Here is a 25,221-nt window from a genome sequence, read left to right as displayed (position 1 = left end):
TCTGATGTGACGTAGTACTCTTCTCTTCGCCATGTCGGGGTGCTCGACAAACTGTCGATTGAAATAACTTGTGCACCTTTTCGGGTCAGTCAACGTAACGTCGCCAGATGTGACTGAGATCCTATATTCCATCCTTCCAGGGTTCGAGAGTGACTTAACCGTTGCCCACAATTCACTTATACCGGCTCCAATGTTGCAACTCTTCAGATGATTTAACCACTTCTTCCGCTTATGTTCGCCGACCAGCCTGTTAACTTCCAGTGTCAGCTTCCTGACTCTGGGTCAGTGGGGTTGGCTCGACGAAGCTCATCACGCGCATTTGCTAATCCCGTCGTCTCTGCTGGGAAGTTTGGTCTTACTTCGGGTATTCGACCTGCAGGTATATGGCGAGCGGCATCATCAAAAGGATTGGCCAGTTCTCTGAAGCGGCGATTGGTAAACTCTCAGAAACCCGGCCAACCACATACGCCAAATACATACGGTCCGGTGTGACGCGTTGCGCGTTGAAAACAACAACCACATGAAAAGTGTGTAAGTGATGCCAAGTTTCATGTGGTTAATGGAACGCAACGCTAAACGCGCAGCGGCATTTATGATTGATTAATCTGCTAATGGGAACAATTATTGGGAAATGAGGGGTTGCCAGGTAACGTCATTTGTCAGACTGGGTGACACGATTGTTTCCGAGGGCCGAATGCCACATCTCATGATGCGCATTAAAGTCACCCAAGACCAGACGATTATGATCTTCCAAAAGCTTGCAAATGTTAGGCCTGTAATCTGAGATATAGCCATATGGGGGACCATTACACGCTCAGCTTATTCTGATAGGGGCGTCCTCATTGACCGTGCAAAACATAGAGCTGTTAATCTGCTCAGCCAGCACTATAGCCCTCTGATCATTGCCGAGCACCGAATGCCACAACACATGATGGGCATTAAAGTCCCTAAAACATATAACCTAACGTTAGGCAAATCTGCCAATCTACACCCGATACCCGCTCATTAGAGCCAGGCTCACGCGAGTTAGTTCTGTATTGAACAGACTGGTGCCAAAGGAATAGCTAAACCAAATGTAATCTAACTCAAGTCTTTGTGTAAATATTACTAATACCAAAACAATATTAACATCCGTTTAGTTAGTCAGTGCTGCTTGTACTATCTTCTACCGCCATCGCCTATGTTTATAAACATAAAGCGGCATATAATGTTGTTATTGTTTTTGTTGACTTTTTTATGATCAACATGTTAAAGGCACCACAACTCATGGCACACCGAAGAATCTGAAGAAGAAAAAATAGAGGAAGAAACAACAATTCGAACAAATATTTTGATATTGTCTTTAGACATGTTTGAAGTATTTAAACGCTTTGCTTAAGAGTAGATACTTATTATAGTTAACATGGAACAGCAAGTACCGCCGCACTCCTCCACTACATGCATGTGTGTGCCTACATACTTCAGGCTTATTAGCTTATTGTTGAACTTGGATAAACACAGATTGGAAGTGAAGAGATTGAATGAGGTTGCTTGGAATAATATTAGCATGGTTGTTGGTATGTGGATATGGATGGAGTGATGCAGTGTCATGAACTTGTTATACATCGAAATAAACATGAGGCAGAGGAGTTTCAATATTTTGTGTGGCAGCACCAGATGCTTCAAGAGATGATAATGTGAGCTGTGTGGGAAACTACAAGTTAACCATTATTTATACGGTATTTTTTTTTTTTTTGGCTTAATTTGATACCCTTATGGCATGTAAGGGCATGTAGCAGCTACTATTGTTGCTGCTGACAAGGTGAATATATTCGTGTTAAAATTTGATGTTATTTTTTTGAAGAATGCTGTTGTGATCTTGCATATTTTAAGTGACATGTGACAATAAAAGAAATCAATGTCTTAATTTTATTTTACTTTTGTTGAAAGAAGATTCTGCTTACTTGGCTGCCTATTTCTCCCGCTCCCAATCCCTTCCTTGGCTTTAAGTCTTCGTGAAACATCCATGCAAATTGATTCATTACACCCCGTTGTATGCCATTGTTTTGTTTTTTATTTATGTCTCTATGAATATGGTTTTGTTGTTATTTTTCTTCTATTCATAACTTTGATTTCATTCAAAACTTCCGTTATAATTAATGCAAAATCACTCAACTGCCAAAGAAATTTTAGAATTTTTTATCAGTCATATGCCGGCTCTTCATGGCATGAAACATGCATGACATTGGTTTATACTTAATATTTAAACGAGGGTGGTTCACTAAGTTAAGGAGAAGATGATCACAGTAATAACAATTATAACTCGAAGAAAATGTTTACTATCTATGTAGAAATTAAATTGTAAGAACTTCGATATGCCCTAATGTCTTTCCCCAATCAAGTATCAAATGCACTTATTATTTATGGCAATACCGAACTTCAAAGAATTGATAATAAATTAATATTTCCCCCTTTGGGCAATAGATAATGAATGAATGAAAGCTAAAAGTTGACGAAACTTTTATTATAGGTACCTGCATTTAGAAAGAAAAGATAGCCACACAAACTACTGATAAGTAAACAAAAATGTAACTAACTAAAGTATTAAATAATATATAAAATATTGATTAATTATTTTTGTCTATAATTAAAAATAAACAAAAATGATAAAAAATATATAGAACCGATGACGGTTTTAACAAACAGTTTAAGGCACTAGAAAAAGGGGAAGTTTTTTTATTGAGGACGCTGAGCTTTTAAATTTTGGGTTAACAACCGCAAATCTATATATTTTTATGTTTATTCTTATTATTCTTTCTTCTTGTCTAAGCTGAAATATTGTTGTCGTTGTTTTCATTTTTTTGTCGTTTTCTTATTCTACATTGATAATTGAATATTTATTACTATTAAGCTAAAAAACGATAAGAATAATGCACCAACAATCATTTTTTTTGCAAATTCAACACATGATATTAATTTTATTTATTTTCAATAAATTGACAGCATTTTTTTACTTCCCAAAATTCTAAATAATATAAATTGTAGTAAGAAGATATCTTTCATAGGAGTACAGAATGTATACTAATTACTTAGCAGGCCCATTACAGAACATTTGTTCCATAAGCCGAACTAAGAAAAGATCTCTAACTCTAACTCTTGAGTTGGAGTGCAGAATGTATTCACTTTTGTTAAAATGTTAAAGGGGTGGTTACACTAGGCTTCAATGTCATATGACCTGAAATTTTCCATCTAAATACAGTCGTTAATGTGTGCAATATTGGGGATTGTCCATTCGCCATTTACTTTTTGCATCCTCACCAGTAAACATGCAGTGAAATTACGTCTCCACATTATCTGTGTGGGCAGATATGGAATGTTTTTATTTTGGGTCATATGACATTAATGGCTAGTGTAAACACCCCTTAAATGAGAGTTTTTTGTCTTACAATTTAATCCTTTGTTAATATTTTACCTTTAACTAGGCCTTATATTATGCCAAATATCTCCTTGTTCGCCGGAATATCTTACCCATTATCACTTTTCTTTATCTGCAATATTCAGTTGTCCTACTTTTGTCCAAAATTTTCAGAGGCTTTTTTCTGCAATGAAAGTAAACCTTACTTTCCTCTTTTGTTTATCTCATACTCACATAATTCTCACATGACTCATTCTCACACAAAAAACGGCATCTCTCATTTCATGTCATGCATCCCAGTCGACATTATGACCTAATTTAACAATCAAAAATCAATGTAAAAACATCTCGTGACCACAATTTACATTCAATTTATATTATAAAAGTGTTTTACCACAAAAATTCACATTACACATCGCATTTTGCTTTTTTAAAGTGATGAAATTAATCTTTACAAACCGGCCTATTTATCTCTCTCTCTCTCTTCCGTTTGCATATTAATAAACCAAAGCCGACAGTGGCTGTGTAACAACGCAGCCAGTCCATATTGACATTTGACCATCATCATGCCAGCAACTAATAACATAAGTAACTCTGGTGGTCATTGACAGCAAAGATTTATGAGATCCAGACATAAAAAAAGAAGAGAAAAGGGGTTTGCCCAGATCAGGGATGGAAAATTCAATATAATAATACTATTTTCAATATCATTTCAATAAGAAAAGATACAGTATGTCATCAATTCTCGAGACGGCGTCCAGCACTGTTGTTATGCTTTGCTGCTAACGGAACCTGTGCTGATCAGGAGTGCCAAGTTGGTGGTTTTCCCGCTACTTGTGACGTACAAAAACCACTGTTTAAGCAGGAATGCCAACTATTTTAAGGTAAAAATCGCTACAGACCTATGGTGCGTATGTGGCTGTAGCGATTTTTACCTCGGATTTTTACCATCCCTGGTGCTGATGATCGGCAACAAGGAGTTACAAGGAGTTATTGCAGCGGCATGATATCGTAAGGTGATCTCAAAGGACCAAAAAACTATTGGAAAACGGAGTGAGGGCACGGGGACGAACTCTGTTCTAGGGACTTTAGTCCTACTGGCTAGGATCCATTTTCAGGGGTGCAAAGATACTAATTCTTATCCTAGTATGGATACGAATAGAACCTACAATCCTGATGAGAGGGCCTTTGTTATAGGTAAATAAATAAATCACGGATTTCTTGGGCGATCAACACTTTTAAATCCTATAAATCTCCTGGACCGGATGATGCCATTCCGGCGATCCTTCAGAACGTTCCGCCTTATTTGATCACCATATTAATCGGCCGTCCTTTCTACTAAAAAGTTTAGAAAGGTTGCTCGACTTGGAAATTAGGTTTACACACGTGCTCATAAATCTTGGCCCCATAAGCAACTTGAAACACGCTTATGCTAAAGGGAAATATACAGAAACAACGCTGCACGAAGTAGTGGTGTTATGAAGAAAAGAACAGGGATGGCTCGAATCATACCTTGGCTGCCTTTCTAGACATTGAAGGAGCATTCAATAATGTGAAACAAGAATCCATCCATTCGGTTCTAGAGCTACTGAGTGTTCCCTCTATCCTAACCAATTGGATTGATAGAACTCTGGAAAGCAGACTAATCAATTCTAATATTGGAGAGAGCTATGTAAGGAATCACAATACGGTCCTTCAAGCGGAGATCAGGGCGATCACAGAGTGTCTGAAGTGGTTTAATGCTAACTCGAGACCAACTACCGTAAACGTCCTTACGGACAGTAAAATGGCAATCAATGCGAAAACATCCAAGACAGTAAAATCAAAAACTGTACTGGACTGCATAAATACGATAAACAATTATTCCCAGCAAAGCATGGTGATCATATGGGTACCAGGCCATGCCGAGATTAAAGGTAATGAAATAGCAAATTCTCTGGCAAAAAATTGCAGGGAATTAGCAACAGTAAACTTAGACAGCGCAAAGCCTCTAAATGCGTCACGTCTAGAGTTAAAAAATTGGGCAAAACAGACCCATACATCCCTATGGAATAGAGAGGAGATAGGGAAAACCACTAAGATCCTATGGGGGATCCAAACGAGAATTAAACTAAAAACTTATAAAACTTAACTTATTAGGTAAGGCAGACATTAGTAGGCTAACAGGTATCCTTACTGGTCACTTGGGCCTACAAGCTCATCTGCAAAAAATTAAATGTGCAGATAACAGCTTATGCAGGGCATGCAGAGAGGACGACGAAACGTTGAAACACTTTCTTTGCCAATGCCCAGCTTTCGCAAATATCAGGTCCCGGTCTTTAGGGACCGACACTATACCGGGACTTAATCAGATAACGGTAAATGATGTAAAACAGTTAAGAGATTTTGTTAAGGGCACAGAATTCTTAAAATAATAAAGATACCAAATATGACCCTTTCTGCAATTAGTCTAGAGTGCACAACAGGCCCACTCTGGCTTAAGTGTATGTCTATTGGACATGTGGCCACTTGCGCCCCTCTTTTCAACTTTCTTTCTTTTACTATGGCTTCTGGTTGTGAATGGGACCACTCAGGGAATTTGATAGACTAGGAACTGGGGTAGTTGCCTATGCAGATGACGTAGTCATTCTAATCAGTGGCAAATTTCTGACGCGGGAGAGGAGAAACCCCTTAAGAGTCTTTGCTACGGGCGACCAAATCAAAATTGGACTGTACGATTCATCCTTGCTGGCATCTTTTTCCAAACTTTGGACATGATGTGGTTGGCTAGCGACAGCTTGAGAACTTTCATGAGATACCCAACTATCCCGCTGATTCCCCATTACCATGGGGATTCCATCAGGGCCCAACGCTTGTTTTGAATGATTTAGTGTTCCTAAAGGTACTCGCCATCATCCATTGTAAATTGTGGTTGTTCCTACTCGACAGGGAGACGTCTAATGCGACGTAGTTCTTTTCTCTTCATCCTGTCCTGTTATTCAGGGTTCAAGAGTGACGTTGCCCACAATTCACCTAATCCGTCTTCAATGTTGCAAATTTTTAGATGATTTAGCCACTTGTTCCGCTTATGCTTACCCGCCAACCTGTTAACTTCCATTGTCAGCTTCCCGACTCTGGGGTCACTGGTAGAGCTGGCAAAAAATCGATGGCTCTATCGATAATATCGATAATTATTTAAAAATTCAATATCGATAGATAGTTTTGCCTATCGATATTATCGGAATAAAACCCCCTAACCTGAAATCCATTGAAATAAATAGAAATTTCACTGCTTTTCGGTTATGTTTGTGTAAGAAAGTAAGTCCGTAGTCACACGTACACATTTTTCGGTAAAATAAAATGTATTTTTTTACATTTTTAATAAAATAAATGCAGTAGTTTATTCTCGTTTACATTTCTGTGAACTATTTTTGCATAATTTCAAGAAAAGCATTGACATTTCCGCCATTTTCATCTCCAAATTAATGGTGTTGACAACTTAACGATAATATCGATAGCAATCGATATTTTAAAATATTATATCGAAAATATCTAATGTTGGGTATATCGATGGTTTGCCAGCTCTAGTCACTGGTGTTGGCTAGAGTTGTACAATCTAGTTCATTTGAAAGATCTAGTTCAGTAGTTCAGCTCTTTTAACTGAACTAGTTCAGTAATCTAGTTCATAGTTCACTATCCAGTTCATTCATTCGGATCATAATCGTTCAATCAAACGCATACATACACCAAATAGAAACAAACAATAGCAAAAATCTTATGTTGTGTGTGTGTAGAAACTGTCCATACGAAAAAGCTTTGTGCGTGTGTGTTTATTTTTATTTTTTTCTATCCAGAACAAGGCACAATTTGACGACGTTGTTGTGTTTTTGAAGAAATCTTCACTTTCGAACAGCTATTCATTGTACCTTGATCCAAAACGTAAACAAACTCATCACATTACGAAGGCATCACTTAACACTGACGACGGCGTAACTTTATGCATATGTGAACGACATGTTGAACTAGATTGTGAATCGTTCGTTCGTTGATCGTACGGTCGCTGACTGATTATAGTTCAGTGAACTATTGAACTATATCGACTGATCTAGTTCATACGCTCTATTCAATGAATCGTTCAATTGAACTAGTTCGTTCATGAACTATACAACTCTAGTGTTGGCTCGACCAAGCTCTTCACGCTCATTTGCTAATTCCGCCGACCGGCAAGTATATCAAGCGGCTCAGTTGTGATGATGTCTCGGAAAGTCTTCTTTGCTACGCGAACAGCAGAAGGCTTGGGCAGATCTCTCTGATATTAGGCCAATTAGCTTTATCATGGTTGATAAAAGCACGGCGTTCAGAGGTGTGCTGATGGAGACATTTATGTCCCAAGAGAAACGACCGTTTTGTCAGAAGACGTCATTGGCTTTCTGCACTGCCGCGACCAACTCATAAAATCCGCTATTTTCCCGACCTCTTATCTGTGTCGATTGCAATTAAATTGCAAAAAGGATGTATTTTCAGGGATTTGAAAAACAACGGCTAGGGTTAAGTGCTGCACGTGCGGCCGCTTTTTGGGGGACTGCGGGGGAGTCTCGTATTCTGATGACAACTCATTGGGAGCTGTGTTCACGCATCATACAGCAATATAGTCCCTGTCGTAGTCCCTCACATGGACGAGTCCGGAGCAACTCCTGATTCATCTCACCGAAGTTTGAGTGTGGTTTATGTGGTTGTGACAAATCGAGCACGAACCAAAAGAATCCTGAACAGGCTTTCAGGGATATGCTTCTTCACAACACAGAAAAACGACAAAAAACAAACATGTACACTGAAGTGAGAGCCGCTGGTCAGAACACGGGTGTTCTATGTTTTCGGGTCAATCCGGTATCGAAAAACCCGCCTCTGTGGCCGTGGGATCCAAAATCTAGTGAAAACTTTCTGTGAGTTAGACGAAGATTTATCTACATACATAGGTGTTGTGAAACCTGCATTTTGTTTATGGGAGGACCAAAGGTACATCCTAGCATGGGTATGGAGAACGTGTATTTTTGTTTATTATATTTAGCTCAAAATTTACAACAAAGTGAAATATGTTCCTTAAAGTGTGCTTAATAAAATCGTTTATTTACAAATTTGTTTCAAGTGGGGCAGCACTTTTTTACAAAGACCCTATTATGATTGGGCCCACTGTATTTCTGCTGCATTTGCCAGAACAAAATAACTATAACCATCATTTGATTGTTGTTTTATTTTCGGAGTCACGGTTTTAGAGGTTTTAACATGGTTTGATGAGAGTAAGGTTATGACATTCCGAAAAAGGGGTAATGGTTTTCTTAAAATCATTAAAAAACTATACAAAATTTCTAAAATTTAATGTTATGTATCGATCACAGTTTATACAGTTGGCCATTCAGCCCAAACTAGTTAGCCCTGACTATTTAGTTTGCTGTCAAATACATAAAATACAAAGGAAATCAAATCACAATAATGAACAATCTATTATGTTTGTTGTCAAATGTTGTTAACAGAACTCTGAATGGCCAACTGTATAAACTGTGGTATCGATTATTTTCTTAAATTGTCGACTATTGATGTAATTTTGCAACTCTAAAATTTTGTTCAATAAAGTTATCTGTACTTTCTGCAAATATCAAATTCCCATCCCTGGCACCGACTTATAAGGTTTATTTTTGTTTTCTTTATGTGATGCTCGCTCTTGTGTTTTTGTTGGATGAGTTGCTGCATTTCATTTCTTTTGTTTGAGGGGGACAATGGAACCATCCAATCCAGCTGGATGCTGTCGTTTGTTCGTATTTGCATTTGCTTTATTTTGTTATTTTTTTATTTAACAGAAAAATGATAACAGTATACGCAATATATTAAATAATGTAATAAAAAAACAACAACACTGTATAAAATGGGTCATTGAGTTGAACAGGAAATTGGCATGGCGCAACAAATAACAAAAGGAATATCGAGAGTTATTTGTCACATAAAAGAGAGCATTTTGTTGCTACAGGGAGTCAGAGAAGATCAATTTGACAAATCGATAGAAATGTACATGTGATTGGGTTTTTACATGAATGGGAGGGGAGTATATAGAATAGAAGAAACATCGTACTAGGTGGAAAATGTACGAAGATGTGTGAAAATGAACGTATAATGAGAATATGTTTTTTGTCAGAGATATAGTGGAAGTGTCGTTTGACTTTACTAGCAATTGGCTGGCATAGAGAAATAACGACATGAGCTGACATTACTGTCCAAAGTTGTCAAATAAAGATAGGGTTACGTTTACATCAATTGCAAAAAACGAGATTTTACCCCCTGTTTCTGTAACTATTTTTTGTTCGTTCGTCTATATTCGTAATAATTTAGGCATCCATAGCTCAGCCCCCAGATGACATACGGACCTAATTTTTCGTAGACGAGTTCCATATATAGTTAAGAAATACTCTTTTAAAAATCAGAGATCTACATTTGCGCTGAGACGAGTAAATCGATCTACAAAATTTGACAGTTCGTGTGAGAAGAATAAAAACTTTTACAAAAACAGGGGGTAAATCGTCATTTAATTGGCAATTCCATTAAATATTTTCAATTCAAACACATGTGCCGCTGCAAAGCTTACGTTAGACCATACATCTAATTTACACAAGCACATAAAATATGTACACTGGCAAAGTACGTACATTCATAATTTATTCGATAGATATTCAAGAGAAAATCTGTTTAGTGTAAATGCGGCTTAAAGGACTAAAATATGTACAATATTACATACTATAGATTAGATTTTCATTATCTTAAAACCTTTGTAAACATTTCCTTTCTGTTATGATGTTCTGACCTTCCATAACATTTCACTTCTATTAACCAATATATAGTTGTTGTTGTCTTTAACTAAGGGCGCCATCGAACATGTTTGTTATGTTTGTTCTTAGAAAGCGTGTCTCTAATACAAATAAGTGTAATCGATATTAGGTTAAAACAACACCCTTAAAATATAGAGGAACACCTATCAATATCTTCATTAATTTAAAACACACACGCAAAGTTTCCACACAAACAAACGGAGTCATTAAATAAAAGTGCTAGAAATTTGATAAGACCTTGATAATAATAGATATTGACCAGTGTGTCTGTCTGCCTAACGGTTGATTGGTTAGTTGGTGTACAAATTGAATCCTAATAAATCCATAGCATGTTGATATCTGTTTTTTTATCGGAGCTCTTATCCCGTCAAAATATTTGTTAAATAAAGAAAGGGTTGTAGGGAGAGTCGTAAAGGTTGGATGATATGATATTATCGCTGAATGCAAGCGGAACTCTAGTTTCCAAGTTTTACTGCAACTACCCGCTGGTAAAATGAACTAGTCCGATGTCGGGCACCCGTCGATCTTTGGGTTTACTTTTACCCCTAGTTCCACTTTAGACCCCTCTCAGTGCAATCAACTGTAAACATTAACATGGATATTAACAATTGACTCTATCTGTATTACCCGTAGATGGTGTTACACTAGTTCCAGGTTTACTGTCAGTCATATACAAGAATGTTGTATCGTTCCTTTTTTCTTCTGTTGATTAGAAAACTGGTGATTGCAACCGATGCCTTTTTGTTTACTTGGTAATAAACAAGTAAAAAAGTGTCAGTCGGCTTTGCCGACAGAGACATACCCTCAGCCAATGTGAAGCGAAACTTTTACCTCCGGACAGATCGAATGTATTTCAGGTCTCTTCAGAATTTTGTCCTTTTTGGACATTTGAACTTGCCGACAACAATGTGGAAACTAAGACACAAATTTTGAACTTTTGTAGGGCAGGTACTCTTAGGGAGTACCGATATGGGTCATTTTAGAAGTTAAACTTAATTTTGATAAAATATTAGGAGATCCAAAGTGATATTTTTTAAATATTGGGGAGAAGTACCGAAATTGTCCATGTGACTAAGTTTGGATATAATATGACGAAGACCAAATTTTGGACCAAATCGGTTGAACAGTTCGAGAGTTATCGTGTTCTCCGATCGCCACATATGGTGACATAGGGGTTTTTTACACCTTTCGGGCTATTTTTGCAAGAAATATGGACTTGTCCCTGAAAAAACTTTTACCGTCGTAATGGAAGTAGCGAATGCAAATCGCTCCAACAAAAATCAAAGTGATTCGAGAGCAGGTCTTAAAGTGAACTTATCCGTAGACAAATTTAGTCCATATTCGAACCTGATCTATATCTGGTAGATATATTAGGATGTGCAAAGTATGGGTTACATCGGTCACTCCCTTCAAGAGATATCGTGCGCAAAATTTTTCCGAGCATTTCTGAAGTTTTGTGGGGGAGGTACCTGAAGGAGTGGACCGATATAGCCCATCTTCGAATTTAAACTATGTTTGCGCTCCAACCACCTCACACGGTTTTATAGAATTTTTTGCAATATTCAGGCTATTTTCTCAGGAAATATGGACTTGGCCCTAATGAAACTTGTACCGTCGTATGGAGGGCAGTTAATACAAGTTGCTAAAACAAAAATCAAAGCGATTCGAGGGATGGCCCTAAACTGAACTTTTCCGAAATTTTGTGTGGGAGGTACCCGAAGGAGTGGACCGATATGGCTTATCTTCGAACTTAAACTATGTTTGGACAAAGTATTACTAAGCCCAAATTTTGGATCGAATCGGCAGATCCGTTGGAGAGTTATCTTGTGCTCCAACTACCTCACACGGTGTCATAGGGGTTTTTTGCAACTTTGGGGCTATTTTCTCAGGAAGTGTGGACTTGCCCCTGATGAAACTTGTACCGTGGTATGGGGGGCAGTGAATACAAGTTGCTAAAACAAAAATCAAAGCGATTAGAGAGCAGGTCCTAAACTGAACTTATTCCAAATTTTGTGTGGGAGGTACGCAAAGGAGTGGACCGATTGTATCCATATTGAAACCTTATACATTTCACGATTCGCAAAGTATGGACCAAATCGGTTACTCCCTTCAAGAGTTATCGTACGTACAAATTTCCGAACATTTTCGATCTTTTGTGGGGGAGGTACCGGAAGGAGTGAACCGATATAACCCATCTTCGAACTTAAACTAAGTTTGGACAAAATATTACGAAAGCCAAATTTTGGATCGAATCGATGGATCCGTTCGAGAGTTATCGTGCGCTCCAGCCAGCCAGACAGACAGACGGACGGACATTGCTCAATCGACTCCAAATTGTCTGAAACACATTTCGTCCAAACATACTTGGGGTCTAAAACCATTATTTCGATGAGGCACATTTTGCCCGTATGCATAAATGCTCGTTAGCATAAATGCTGAGAGTATAAAAAGTGTCAGTTGGTTCATTCGCATTACTTGCAGGACAATTTTTTACTAGTATGGCTTAGAACTAGTTCTGGACGAATTAAACTGCCACAATAAGAAACTTAATTGGTTGCGGATGTTCACAACTGACGACTTTTCGTTGCTCGTATGTAAAAGAAGAAGACAAATGGCGCCCAATGTCGTGATTTTTGTGACAATGTACACGAACTCTTTCTCTAAATATCTGTCACATCCCGCTAGCAGGATGAACTAGTTCGGTGTCGGGCACGATTTTCAGGGCTACAGTAACTAGTTCCACTTTAGAACAAATGTGTTCTTCTTTGGCACGGCGGTGCCGAAATTTTTCGGCAATTTACACACATACGACCCAAATGCATAGAAAGAGCGTACGGAAGAGAGATAATCATAGGAGGCAAGCAATTGACTCTCTCCGCATTACCCATTAAAGGTATTATACGAGTGTACCGTTATATAGTTCAACTCTTCGCTTGTTAAGAAAAGTAGTGGCTTTTCTTTCGTATGTAGGTAATATTCACAACTTGGGTCTTTTCGTTTAAATGGGGTAAAAGGTACTCAATGGTTTCCCTCGCAATGTTTAGGCATCTAATTAAATTGCATAATTTTTGGGTATGTTTGGTCCTACTGCAAAACACAAACAGATCTAACATTAGGATAACTTTAAATGTGTTCCCATGATCCACGTTTTGCAGGTTAAATGAGGATAAGAGGGAATTGGTGTTAGCTGGTATATAAACCAAAAAGATATTTTGTGTGATTTGTTATCAAGAAAACTGTCAATGTTTAGCATGACTGCTAAAATGGCGCCCAACGCTGTAATTTTTGTGACAACAATGCACACTTACATATCTGTCATATGTATGTTGTCAAAGGAAAGAGTCACAGAATACCCACATTTTTGGAACACATCTGATCTAATGTTTCACTATACCATGACGTATTTTCCTTATTTGTCTTTATATAGTTATTATTTTAGTTGTTGTTGTTGTCTTCGTTGTCTAGATAAAAATCACTCTCATGACAAATACATGTTGTGTGTGTGATATATCAGATAATATGAACATATGATGCCATATCGTCGCCGCCGCGTAGTGTGGTGGTGCATTTTCGTATGTTTTCTATTTATTGTATCCTATGCCAGTTCGTATGCCCCTGCCAGTTCCAGTTCCATGTTAAACAGCTATGAAAACACAAAAGTGCTGCATCCACATTTTTATGTTTCCTAGGGCATTGTTGTTGTTGTCGCCTTCGATTGTTTATCGTTGCTATTCTGTAGTTTTTTTTTTGCACTTTTGCAGTGCGATGATGTGGCATAAAAGGTGCCCATTGACTCCAGGCATAGAAATGACACAAGTCTAATACATACATATCTTGGGCAGTGGAGGACAAAAGTTGTAAACTAACTGTGTATAAATGTTGAAAAATAAAATAAAAAATATTTTATTACACCGCCGTGGTGTGGTATCATGGTTATGCACTACGTCTAAGCTAAAAGTAGAAAAGGGTTGATCTTCTAAATATGAGAAAAATCTTTCTTTGTCCATTCTGGGATGTGCGTGTAATTCACAAAAATGCATGCAGTTTAGAGGTATCTTTATAAAAATACATCATCTTCAATTTCATAACAAAGAAAATTCAGATGGACAAAAGAATGCAAAGGTATAACAGATTCCTTATAAAAATAAGTTTGAAAAGTGTTTTATCCATACAAAACCACTCCAGATAAACTTTGTAAGATTTGCTTTACCAAAACCTTCTATGATCCTTTGTGTATATCGTCACCTGAAATGCCCAAAGACGTAACCCTCAAGGGGTTACGTTGAGGGTTACGTCTTTGGGCATTTCAGGTGACGATATATAACATACACCAACTTTTGTCGGCTAGTGTTCTTATCATATTTGGCTAATGTGTTTTATTTGGTTTCTCTCTTTTTTTCGCAGTTTCGTCACCAATATTCTTTCAATATTGCAAAAGTTGCCCTCAGACACCATTGTCTGATTATGCTTTTACTATTTGTTCGTATTGTTATATTTTGTTATTGCCGCCTGCCGTTGAGTCATCACAAGTTGTTACTATTCTTAAAACCAAAAAAAGAAGAAAAAAACTATTTGCTGTGTTACACACATTTGCATGTCATTGTGGGGGTGTAATTTTTCAACATTTGTCACCTTTAAATGTATCCTTAACCCATTATGAAATAAGGTGGAAAAATCCATGAGAAAATTTGAAAAATATGTCATATGTTTCGAAAAATAAAGGGCAAGATTTTTCAGTTTCCTTTATCGAATCGACTTCAAATTGAAAAATATCGAATTTTATTAAATAATGTTGCTTGAATACGTTAGAAAACAAGCCACAATTGGAGGCAAAATGCATGGCATCACAATACAAAATTTTATTTTTTTTAATTTCTAAAATTTTGCAACACTGTCAGTTCGTTTTCAAAAACATTACTCTCTGTAAAAGAAAGTAATGATGAAGTTAAGCCATTGGGGTAATACTCCAGACTTAAAAACAATTTTTTAATATCTTTATTTTAATGCTACTTGGTGAAAGAATCATGGGCGTAGCCAGGAATAGCTTGGAAGGGGCAGCTGCCCCCCTAGATCCTACAAAACAGTTCATTTGAATGCAAAAAATTATAAATATTACGAAAAAACAAGCATTTGCCACCCCCCTTGAACGACCAAAAAAGCATTCCTGGCCACGCCCATGGTAAGAATACAATCGATATAAGAGCAGTTCACAACTTTTGCTACTTTTGATATTTTTTTACTATTTGTTTTAAAGTAAAGGAACAGACCAATAGTTTGTCCTCTTATTGGCCTTGTACCTTTAGTGCACAAATGGCGGTCATTAGTGGTTTAATTTAATAAACATACTAATGTATGTTTTTTTGTATATGTTAACTAATTTTTGGGGTTGATTTTTAAGTATTTTATCATGTCCTTCCTTCCTTCTACTTAAACAAGAATATTGGGTGCGGTATTAGAGAAAGTTTTTGAAGGGTATTTTATAATAAATGTTCGTTTTTTTCTTCTTCTTCTTCATGTCCTCTAAGTAAAACCTAGGATCACGAATTAAATGCGACAAGAACAAAATGTTCTTTGAAAACACACCCTATATTATTTTTATAGAGTTCTATTTTAAGTGAATTTTTTAACAATGCAAGCCACAAGGGATTTTTAAGTGAGGCATCAAGGCACCACAAACAGAATTTAAACAATAACTCCAAATTAATTTAATTGTTCCACAAACATCCCAGAAGGGACAAGGCAGGCTACTGTCATACCAATGAGTGCACCCCGATTCATATTAGATCAATGATATGGGACCTACTAAGACCCCACTTGTAGAGATGTTTTACATGGCCGAAATACACAGGAAGTGTTTCCAACATTACTGAGGGGTATTTTGCCACCGTTGAAAAATTGTTGATGTTGCCTGGCCGAGAAATCGAACCCACGACCTTCAGCGTGCAAGGCGGCATTGAACCACGGTGGCACCCAAATTAGTCCACTGTAAAAATATGTTTGCTTTTTATACCCTCAGCCTTTAGGCGAACGAGGGTATAACCCGAATGTGTCAACGAAATAACGGACGAAATTTGGACGAAATTCGTTTTAGGAAATTTGGAATCGAGGCGCACGATAACTCGCGAACGTATCAACCGATTCGAACCAAATTTTGCACTTCGTAATATTTTGCTCAGACTTAGCTAAAGTTCGAAGATGGGCCATATCGTCGGTCCACACCTTCAGGTACCTTCCCCACAAAAATGGATGCAGCGCACGATTAATCGGATAAACCAATTCGTTCCAAAATTTGGCAGTCGCAAACATAAATCAAGTTCTAAGATGGGCCATATCGGTCCACTCATTTTGGTACCTCCCCCACAACAGTTAAAAACGTTTCGCTAAAATGGCGCTCACGATCACTTTTGAAGACAGTAACCGTCCATACTTTGCACATCGTGACATTTCTACAAGACATAGATCATGTTATTATATGGAATATATGTATATGTCAACTTTATCGGGTACCTCCCACACAAAATTTCGGAAAAGTGTAGTTTAGGACCTCCTCTCGAATCGTTTTCTTGCAACAGGTTGTACTCAAGGCCCCTATTGTCAAGGCCATACATCTTGCGAAAATGCCCTAAAAGGTGTAAAAAACCCCTACTATCAGCATGTGTAAGGGTGCGCACGACAACTGTCAAACCGAATACTGCGTTGGTACACACTTTGCATATCGTAATATTTCTTCGAATATTAGACAAAATTCGAAGGTGGTGCGTATAGGTTCATTTCTTCCGATACCTTCCCCACAAAAGTTCGACTTCTTACAAGACAAATTACTCAAAATTGAAAGGATAAAATAATTTTTTTCGAAATGTACTAAGTTTCCTAATTACTTTTATATAAAAATGTGTACACATTATTCGCATAAAATGTGCTGGAAATCACATTTTTTATAATACTTTTTTGTGGATTTGTTTCCAAGTCCTAAAAATTGAAATTAAGTTTTACTAACTTCGCCACTCTCCAAATTTTTTGAAGAATGTTTGAAATAGTGTCAAGTTTGCAGAAAAATTGGTTCCAGCTGCATGTATTTGCATTTCCGTGGGTGACATTAAAAATACTGACGATGCCTCTGGTCGTTTCAGTGAATATGCTGTATTCTCAGTTTCTTCTTTGTTTTGTGTTTTAATTGTTTGTTTTGATTTTTTCTTTAAACATTTAGACATTTTTGTTTTGGGATCTACTTATAAGTGTATTTTTTACATTTGTATATTTTTGATATATGTATGATGCTACATAAAATATGAAAAACAAGTAAAAATGTAAAGTTCGGTAGCACAGAACTCTATTATATCCCCTACCATGAAATATTCTGACCTCAAATGGAATAATTTGTTTCCTTTCCTGTTCACGATACCAGTCGGAGACGTTTTTTGACCACTAAGAACTCCAAATAGCAAATTACAACCAAGTCGAACCGAAAGAAATTGGGTACCGTAATATGACGGCTATACCGAAACCTGGAGATAAGTCCACAATTTTTGGCGCAGAAGGTTTTTGATCATTGAGAACTCCAAGTGGCAAATTGCAACCGATTCGGGCCGAAAATGCTGATAAAATCGTCAATGTACCTGAAATCGGGAGGTATCGTAATATGAGAGCTATACTGAAATCAGGACCTAAGACCACAATTTTTGGCGCAGAAGGTTTTTGACCATTGGAAACCCCAAATACCAAAGTACAGCCAATTAGGGCCGAAAATGTAGATAAAAGCTTCAAAATACCTGAAATCGGGTGGTACTGCTACATGGGGGCTATAGGAAAAACTGGACCCATAGTGATGATTTTTTGGCTAAAAAATTTTTTACTTATTTTTAGCATATACTGAAAAAATCAGATTGATCTGACGATTATAAATATTTTTGTCGCACCTTCCCATACAAGTGGGACCACTGTGCACTGTTTGGGGTAACCACCACACAAATGTTCAACATCTTTGTTTAAGTGCCGTTTAGGTACTCCTAGTTTCCCTGTTTTCTGTTTTTCGTGGTATCCAATCGAATTTACAGCTGGTCGCGATATCTATGGAGAGTAATATCTTTCAAATTAAGACCCACTTCCAAAATGGACTATGTCGGTCTATTCCTGTAGGTACCTCTCCCACAAATCATTTGAGCTTTCATCTAAATCCATATTTTTGTCGGCAAATTCATACGCTCAAAATTCTGAAAACCTCCTAAATACAAAAGTTTTTTGGGGAAACATTCACTTCCCACAGGCTGAGGTTATATCCCTTTTTTACTTGTTACAAAAATATGTAGATATGATTTTTAATTTTTCACGTCTGAAGTACACTGTGTTTTAACTTGTGAACGTAAAAAAGAGCAAAATACTTACTTTTAATCTGAAGGCGGCGGGCAGACCTCTGCAAATATAAATGAAAAATAAGTAATCAAAACAGTTATATGGGTGAAATATTGGTTTACCCTCCAATACCCCAATTTATGTGGGAAATTCGAATATGGAAATATAGCGTTTATTTCGACACGCATTCATGTGTTGGAGAAGGTTGCAGTGTATAATTGAGTCCAGGTGGATAATGTCCTTCCTCCCTATTAACGCTTTTATCGTCTCTACCTATTACAGAAATAAAATGCATACAACGATTAGTGAATACAACTTTGCCCTTATTTGAGGTAATATGACCTCCGGGGACCTATAATTATTTGAAGGAAATTGTATATGAAATGCTAATTTTTTTATAACTCTTGTAGATTTATGCCATACTCCTAGTAAATACAGTGTATCTCGCTGAATTTTAGAGATATCAACACAACATGAATCAGAAGTCGTAGAAAAAATAGAAATTTCTAACCCAATAAAATTAATTATACCCTCAGCATTTATGCTAACGAGTGTATATACACTTTCATACGGGCAAAATGTGCCTCATCGAAATAATGGTTTTAGACCCCAAGTATGTTTGGACCAAATGTGTTTCAGACAATTTGGAGTCGATTGAGCAATGTCCGTCCGTCTGTCTATCTGTCTTCAAATTTCAAATTTAAAATTTTGGCTTTCGTAATATTTTGCCCAAACTTAGTTTAAGTTCGAAGATGGGCTATATCGGTCCAATCCTTCCAAAAGTTCGAAAATGTTCGGAAAATTTGTGCGCACGATAACTCTTGAAGGGAGTAACCGATTTGGTCCATACTTTGCCCATCGTAAAGTGTGCACCAGACTTAGATAATGTTTCAATATGGACTCAATCGGCCCACTCCTTCGGGTACCTCCCACACAAAATTTCGGAAAAGTTCAGTTTAGGGCCATCTCTCGAATCGCTTTGATTTTTGTTTTAGCAACTTGTATTCACTGCCCTCCATACGACGGTACAAGTTTCATCAGGGGCAAGTCCATACTTCCTGAGAAAATAGCCTGAAAGATGCAAAAAACCCCTATGACACCGTGTGAGGTGGCTGGAGCGCAAGATATCTCTTGAACGGATCTGCCGATTCGGTCCAAAATGTGGCCTTAGTAATATTTTGTCCAAACATAGTTTATGTTCGAAGATAAGCCATATCGGTCCACTCCTTCAGGTACCTCCCCCACAAAAGTTTAAAAATGTTCGGAAAAATTGTTCGTACGGTAACTCTTAAAGGGAGTGGCCGAATTGGTCTGTACTTTACACATCCTAATATATCTACCAGATATAGATCGGGTTCAAATATGGACTATATTTGTCCACTCCATCCGGTAACCCCCACACAAAATTTCGGATAAGTTCACTTTAAGACCTGATATCGAATCACTTTGATTTTTGTTGAAGCAACTTGCATTCGCTGCCTCAATTACGATGGTAAAAGTTTTTTTAGGGGCAAGTCCATACATCTTGAGCAAACAGCCCGAAGAGTGTAAAATCCCCCTATGGCATCATGTGTTGTGGCTGGAGATCCACTTCCATAACGGTCAATGTCGATCCATTCCTCTTAGTATCTCCTCCGCAAAACTTTTGATCTTTAATCCTAATCAACATTTTTGTCGGTTCAAACGCCGAAAATTTTTAAAACCCCCTAAATACATACGTTTTTTGGGAAAAATTGTTTCAATATACAGAGGCTGAGGGTATATCTCTGTCGGCAAAGCCGACTGATAGTTTTTTACTTGTTTTGTCGGCAAAATCATACGCTCAAAATTCTGAAAACCTCCTAAATACAAAAGTTTTTTTTTTTTTTTGGGAAAACATTGTGTTTCACTTCCCACAGGCTGAGGGTATATCTCTGATCCTTTTTTACTTGTTAAAAAAATAGGTAGATATGATTTTTAATTTTTCACGTCTGAAATACACTGTGTTTTAACTTTTAAATGTAAAAAAGAGCAAAATACTTACTTTTAATCTAAAGTCGGCGGGCAGACCTCTGCAAATAGAAATGAAAAATAACAGTTATATGGGTGAAATATTGGTTTACCCTCCAATACCCCAATTGATGTGGGGAATATGCAAATATAGCGTTTATTTCCACACGCATTCATGTCTTGGAGAAGTTTGCAGTGTATAATTGAGTCCAGGTGGATAATGTCCTTCCTCCCTATTAACGCTTTTATCGTCTCTACCTATTAAAGAAATAAAATGCATACAACGATTAGTGAATACAACTTTGCCCTTATATGAGGTAATATGACCTCCGGGGACCTATAATTATTTGAAGGAAATTTTATATGAAAATGCTAATTATACCCTACACCTCCGTCTGTCCATCTAAACCTTGTAATCAAGCTACAGGTCACAATTTTGATCGGATCGTCACAAAATTTTGGATGTGATGGTCGGATAATGTTTAGGGGTCGGAATGGGCAAAAAACTTATGTGGATAAAAAGACAACGTTTTTTCCCGAAGCGAATATATCAGCTTCTGTATGGGGTATACCAAAAGTAAAACCACAATGACAATGAAAGTAGAAAATATCACCTTTTTATTGATGTAAAATAAGTTCTCGTAGGTGATCAAACAACGAAGATATCACAACAGTCGCAAATAAAACCCAATTTTTCATTTTTGCGATTTTAATAATAATGGATAATGACGGATATCACACCTTTGGGACCTTCTAGAAGCAAAGCCTGACTATGAAAGTAGAAGATCCCATCTTTACAATGATGCAAACTAGGTCGGCGTAGGTGACCAACTAACGGAGATATCGCAATAATCGGTAATACATCCCATTTTTCCATTTTTTTGGAAATCACACTACAGGTCGCAATTTTTATCGGATCGTCACGAAATTTCGAGGGTTAATTGTGGTTTCACAGAGGAGGAAGCCTATTGATTTTGGTGATGGTCGGATAATATTTAGGGGTCGGAATGAGCAAACAATTTATTTGGAGAAAAAGTCAACATTTTATTCCAAAGCAAATATCCCAGCGCCTATAAGGGGTATACAAAAAGCAATAATAATAACTGATAATGACGGATATCACACATTTGGGACCTTCTAAATGTAAAGCCTGACTAAGAAAGTAGAAAATCCCGTCTTTAAAATTATGCAAAGTAGGTTGACGTAGGTGGTCAAATAATAGAGATATCGCAATAGTCGGTAATAGTCCCTTTTTCCACTTTTCTGCAATCAAACTTTCGTATCTCCCTAAAAGAAATGTTTTCGAGTGAAAAGATTATGCAAAGAGGTATTGGTGTAGGGTATCACATAGTCGGCCCCGGCCCCCGACTATAGCCCTTTCTCACTTGTTTTTTTTTTTTATAACTCTTGTTGATTTATGCCATACTCCTAGTAAATACAGTGTATCTCCCTGCATTTTAGAGATATCAACACAACATGAATCAGAAGTCGTAGAAAAAATAGAAATTTCTAACCCAACAAAATTCATTTTTGAGTTATGCCACTCTTTGAGTAAATGAACGATGTTTATATTACATTAAAAGATGAAACACTTTACATTATTCTATTACAACTTGACCCATATGTGGTGGCCACCTTAATTAAGACAAAATGGCAATTCATTGTTGTTGTAGCTTCTTCTTCTTGGGTTTTATTTCACACGTTTGCACTAACATAAATTAACAATTCAAACAAAACAATAGACCCATTTTGTGGATACACATGAATGAGTCTTCTTCTCCACACATTCTGTTTATGGAGAGTGTAAATTTTGTTGTGGGGGAGAGTGGGAGGCGAGAAAGGGAAATGTGTTTTTTTGCTGTTAAACTATTTCCCCATACTCAAGTCAAGAATAAATCACATTCTCCCCTTTACAATTTAGAGAAGAGTATGAAAAATAAACCGGTTAAAAAGGCACTTCTCAACAACGATGACCACCGAAGTACATTGTCGTGTAAACAAGTCATGAGTAGACAATTTCTCTGCATAACAACTGTTGTTTATGAACGGCGAATAAGACCATCAACAATACGTATCATTGCACATTGTTGGTGGTTCTCATTAGAGTTGGGCAAATCTCGTTCAATGGACACCGGTAATTTCTTTGACAAAACTGCGTATACTTAATTGTACACGTTGTTACTCATTCGTCTTTGAACGAGGACAGTGATCCGGATCGTTCAATTGAACGAGATTGCCCAACTCTAGTTCTCATGTAAAATTTTTACGAGTTACCTTTAATTTTTTCCATGCCAAAACCAAATGTGGTATTTTACTATTTACCCTATTAAACAAGTCCATGCTATGGCACATCCATACCATGTCCACGAGTTTGTTGTCGTGTAAACAAATCGCTGTATACATATTCTCTTCAGGCAAGTTTATTTATTAAAGGTGAATAAGACTCTCAACAATACCAACTCAATAGTGGACATTATTGCTTCTCAGGTAGACCATATTATGGGCTCTCTTTTGAGTTTTCTCCCCCAAACAAACCCCAACGCTGGGTTTATTAGTTTGTTAAACAAACCCACCTTTGGCTCTTCTCAATGCTAATTAGAAAAGAAATGTGCTGCTTTTTGCAAAGAGAGATTTTATGCAAACAAACAATTTTTTTGATGTGCAAGTCAAAAAATATACTTACTGAATTAACAAAATATAATGGAAAACAAGGCTCACTCCTGTCAAAATAAACGGTAAATTTGTTTATAAACTGACTTCTGAACAACTAATTTATCTACCTGGATGTTGAATGACGGCCACAATAGAGGCAAATTTCCCTTCATGTAGAAGTACGATCTTCATGTGGAATATATTAGTATGAACGTGTACACATTCTGGAGCTAGGGCTAAGCTGAGAAATATTTGGAACAAGTCTTGTTAAGGGCACCTAACTGTTCGGGTTGATATTTCAACCATAGGCATTCCAAGGTATAGTATTCACTAGACCAGCGACGACCACAGAAATACAGTCAAAGCGAAGACATGTATAAACGTATGAGTGAAAAAAGCAACAACCACATTATGTTTTTGTTTGTTTTCATTCATTTACACTGTACGTGAGAGAGAGAGAAGCACTCACTATACGGTCTAAGCAAAGAAGCTCGACCCTGCACTAGACTTGGGCAATCTAGTTCTCGGAGCGGATCGATCTTTCTAGTTCCTTTTCCAAAAGGAACTAGATCCTTAAAATAGTTCCATAGTTCCAAATAGTTCCGAGATCGATACTGTTCAACGAATCTTTCTCTTTCGTCGTAATAGTTCAACGAAGATTTCTCTTTCATCGTTCTTTTCGTTCCAAATAGTTCCGAGGCCGAAATAGTTCAACGAATCTTTCTCTTTCGTCGCTCTTTTTGTCTCTTTCGTCCCAAATAGTTCCGAAACCATTGTTTGGTGGATGAATTGACATAAACGGTCCGTTCCTTTACTTTTAAAAATGGTGACAGTGGCAAAAAATGGTAAAAGTGGTGAACTGCTCTCATATAAATTGTATGCTTTTTAAAGTAAGGCAACACTTTGCGGATAAAAAGTGGCAAAAACTGGTAACCTCAGGCACGTAGAGGAACACGACTAAAAATAAATAAATTGCAGCGAACAAACAGCAACAACGAAAGATCGACGTAGGCGTTAAATTGAGGGAACAAGAAACACGAAAGGAACTATTTGAACTAAAGGAACTATATAAACGCAAGGGCTGGATATAGTTCCAATAGTTTCTTGTCCGGAATAGTTCCTTGGAACTAGTTCGTTCCGGAACTACAGAATTCTACTATTCACAGCGATATACAATTTACTGGGGGAAGACAATGATTCCCGAGATATGGGTCTTGACATTTCGGGTTAAAATTTTTTACCATTGTTTGTAAAAAAATTGTTTTAATAATATTTATTTTTTTAGTTAATAAAACAAATCTATCTTATATATATAAAAATGGTGTAAAAAATGTATAGTAATTCATAAAATGAGAACGGCTAGGCCGATTTCTGTAAAATTTTTTGTCAGTTATTCGTATTTTCGAGGAGAAGGTCTTTACGGAAGAAAATTTTGGAAAATCTCTCTGGAAAAGTCGGAAAATTGGAAAACTCGAAAATTGATTTTTTGTATGAAATTTTATTCCTTAATAGCGAGACGAAGTTCGCCGGGTCCGCTAGTAAAATATAAAAACCGAATTTGGATGAAAAGGGAGATGAGTGCAAGTAACCTCAGGTTTTTTTTCACTGAAACTTTCTGTGTCTATATTCGGAAATTCTGTGACATTTTTTCCACTCTTTTAAAATTTAAAAATGTTTCAGTAACAATTAAGTTTTTTGTTCAAATTAATCATCAAATACGTAAAATGTTCTTTCATCTGTTTTCCATTTTAATAACGTGGCGCCCAACGTATACATTATTCATTTCAACTCACACCCAATCTTGCTGCTGTTGCATTGCATTCCTGCTAATGACAACTTTTGTTACTCATTCTCTGAAATCGAAATTTATTATACTCATTTTCTGATGACTGTTATAATTTTTGCGAAAGATTGAACAAACAAGGGGTTACAACCCAAGTTGCAAAAGGGTTGTTTCTGCCGAAACCAAACCTATTGTTTAAA

At 37.0% G+C, this 25,221-nt stretch overlaps 1 protein-coding gene across 2 annotated transcripts in view; it reads left to right on the top strand.

Annotated features, from left to right (window-relative positions):
• Positions 1-25,221, top strand: part of bif (protein phosphatase 1-binding protein bifocal) — a 115,273-nt gene that overhangs the window by 31,093 nt on the left and 58,959 nt on the right. The window lies entirely within an intron of this gene.

Source organism: Musca autumnalis, unplaced genomic scaffold (genome assembly GCF_047663935.1).
Source record: "Musca autumnalis isolate F117 unplaced genomic scaffold, ASM4766393v1 scaffold_3, whole genome shotgun sequence".
Lineage (NCBI taxonomy): Eukaryota > Metazoa > Arthropoda > Insecta > Diptera > Muscidae > Musca > Musca autumnalis.
The sequence above is the reverse complement of the archived record's forward strand: the minus strand, read 5'-3'. Positions and strand labels throughout refer to the sequence as shown.